Here is a 3,660-nt window from a genome sequence, read left to right on the forward strand (position 1 = left end):
AACTATGCCCTGAGAGTGCTTGTGTAAGGATGATTAATTTTCACATGAAATTCATAAGCATTCCTCTAGGGTATATCTAACAAACTGGCTGGCCACATCATTCATTCATAAATGTATTTGATAAAGATATATTAAACCTGTCAGTCAGGATCGAGTAAAGAAAAGCCAAATCACTAGCTAACAGAGAATTTTCCTAAGCATTGGTTAAGCAGGATTTGAAGGACTGGACATGTAAAAAGAGACGAAAGAGAGAGCTAAAAGAGAGTAATTCCTTGAAACACCTCTTGCCCTGAGCCGAGAGATCAAATGGAAGTGAGTAGGTTCTTCAAATCTAGAATATTGGAGGAGGACCCTCTGGAAGTTGATGGAGACCAAGAGTTCTGAGAAGAGAGTATGGGTGGGTGGAGATGCAACCTCAGGGGCAAGGGGGAGGTGCTTGCAGAAGTGGAATGCACTCCCTGTCTTAATTTCCTTACTGCTGTTAATCAATACCTCAAGTGGGTGGTTTTAAAGAACAGAAATTTTATTCTCTCACCATTCTGGAGGCTAAAAATGCAAATCAGGGTATTAACCACTTCTGTTTACTAGGTAGTCTCAGACATTCTTTGGTTCTGTGGCCCTCCTTGGTTTATAGATAATCCTCATGTGATATTTTTCCTCCCCCATGTTTCTATGTCTTTTCTGATCTTCTTATAATTAAAAAAATGATTAGATTTAGATTTGTTGAATGCAAAACTGATTGATTATCTGCTCTACAAACCTTCACTCAATTCACAACAGTTTTTAAAAAAAGGATTAGATTTAGAAACTACCCTAAAAGTGTTGTTGTTAATTTCCATCGAGTTGAGTTCAGACTTATAGCAACCTTGCATATGGTTTCTGAGGAGCGGCTGGTAGGTTTGAAATAATGATTGTGTGGTTACCAGTCTAGTTCTTATCCTACAGTGCCACACAAGGACCTCATTTACAGTGACATGTGCCAGGATTTCAATACTTATTTTGGGAAATCACAATTTAATCTTCAATAGAACTTGATGAGGAAGCTATTTGGCAGGTCTTACTTTCTCTGAGGAGGGTCTACGAAGCTACTGTGAGAATGCACAAAAGAGCTGGAAACAGGAGTTAGAAATGCTGCCAGAGCAGGAGGAAACAAACAGGAAGAAGTTAAGAAGTAAGTCCACTTTCCATCTTTTTGCCTTCTAGTATTTCAGAAGTGTCCCCATTTGGAACAATTAGCAGGAAGTCACCCAGATATGGAGATACATTATTTGTACTGTCCTAGCTTCATGGTGCAAAATTTAACAGGGCAGATTTGAAGCTGAGAGCTAAATATCCAGCTGACCAACTATATGTCAGGCATCTTACTGAAACCACAATGAGAACAACAGACAGTTTCTACCTATATGTTGCTGTTGTTAGATGCTGTTGAGTGAATTTCAATTTATAGCAGCCCGAGTGATAAGATTAGACTGCCCAAAAGGTTTCCTTGGCTGTGATCTTTAAGGCAGCAGACCACCAGAACTTTTGTTCTGGATGGGTTTGACCCACTAACCTTTCAGTTAACACAGAAGTGTTTAACCATTGTGTTACAAGGGCTATCCCATCTACAAAGAGTTTACTTCTATGTTCTTGATATAATGACAAAATAAATAGTATTTTCCAGATAACCATATATTCAGTTAAGAAAATAAAGCCAAAAGGCAAACGACATCAACTGGCTATATAAGACAGATGGTCTGAGAAAAGAACAATTGAATGGAGTTCACCAAGATGAGAAGAAACTCTGAGAAAATTTGATGTCATCAGATCACTGGCAGAGGAGATAGTAAGTATCAAGACAATGAGTTAGAAAGTGTCTTGGAATGGAGAAGTTGTGTTTGGAATTGTATGCATGAAACAGGTCAAAAGGCCATGGGAGCTAGGTGTGCTTTTGTTCCAGGTGAAATGCAGAAACACCGAGAAGGTGAAACAATCCAATCTGCATATAAAGAAACCCATTTAGCCTGCTTTGGTAAGAAAAGAAAGTAGAGGCAAGAGGAGCCACAAATGCTCACAGATGGTTTGCATTGAGTTAAAAAAAAAAAAAAAAAAAGACAAAAAACAATACTTAAACTATGGTAAATTTCAGATAAAATCAAATTTGTGGTCTCTGCTGAAAAATATCTGAAGATCTGACACCACTAGTCTCACAACATGCCAATTATTTGTTGGTGCTAAATGGCCATTGCTTCTCTAGAAGGAGTATGTGAGTTTCAGTTTACCACCATCTACCCTGCTCCCATATTACATCTGATGATGACTATTTCTTCTATTACTACTAATTGCTGGGACTATCAGTTGGGTTTGATAATCTATTGCAATGCCCACACAGAACTTAAACACATACTCAGAGTCGGGTTTATTAGAGAATTTAACAGGTTACAATTCATGGTCAAAAATACTCAGGAAACACTGTCCCAGTCAGCTTCTGATAAATGCCCATAGAACACACCACTCTACCATAAGTCTCAGTCTGCAGGCCCTGAGTTCTAACTCCATGGGTAAGCAAACCTAGCTCTTCAACTCAAGTGCCTGGAGGCATCCCACTCCACAAAACAAGTCTGCCCAATGTCACTCAAACTTACTTGCTCTGTGGACTGGGAAGTCCACTGCTCTGTCTTGTGCTGTAGTTCTTAATTTTATTGCTATGGTCCTGTGTCATTCCTGTGATGTCACAGCTTTCTATCCCTGGATTGAGGAGGTTCAATGCACAGTATTTCAGGGTCCAAAGGACACGCTCCACTCCTGGCTCTTCTTTATTGATGGCAGTAATCTTCTCCCCTCCTGCTTATGAGATGGTTATATATATATATATATAAATTTCTATTGTGAGGTTTACATGGAAGAGTATCAGTTTTGCATTCATCCTATTGTAATTGGTTTCATTGCAATGATTACAATCCCCTCCATGCATCATCAAATAACCAAAAGGTACACTCCACAGGCCCACCCCCTGGCCATCAGCACAGATCCCCTCTCCCTCCTTGAGTTCAGTGTCCCCAGCCACTCCATCTGTCCATGTCATTGTCTCTGTTTCCATCCCTGGCATCTCTGCCTCTCTGGGTAGGGTTCTGCTCTCTGTTCTTCTCACTTGATGGTCCCAGGGAACTCTGCTCCTGGGTTGCAAAATCAATCACATTCCTCCTTTTGTCAAAAAACATCTACCTCTATATTACCTACCCTCACAGTCAGTCCTGATGGCAATTATTCATTATTGTAACACAAGAGTCTTATCTCCATTTCCTTTCACCACCCCTGTCCCAACAGATTAGAAAGCATTCAGTGGAGATTCTACCTTCCCTGCCTCGTCTGGATCGAGGGTCCTTCTTGAAAGTGTATAAGCCAGTCAGTTCTTGCCTTTATAGGCACCGCCATTTTGTGTAGCCAATATCTGAGTTGCCCATCTCAGACAACGCTGTGTACTGAGGGGGTGGGAATGATCCTCACTGGAAAAATTTGTTCCCTTTTTTGAGCTACTACATCCATAAGTATAGGTAAAGTTCATCAAATTGTAGCAGGTTATTCATCCCACCCCCACCCCCCTATCTTTCTTCTTCTAGTCGAGTTCTGATCATCCAACCATCAAAGCCAGGTCAAGTGGGTATCCTTTTAGGGTGGGCT

Source organism: Chrysochloris asiatica, unplaced genomic scaffold (assembly GCF_000296735.1).
Source record: "Chrysochloris asiatica unplaced genomic scaffold, ChrAsi1.0 scaffold00270, whole genome shotgun sequence".
In the NCBI taxonomy this organism is placed as follows: Eukaryota; Metazoa; Chordata; class Mammalia; order Afrosoricida; family Chrysochloridae; genus Chrysochloris; species Chrysochloris asiatica.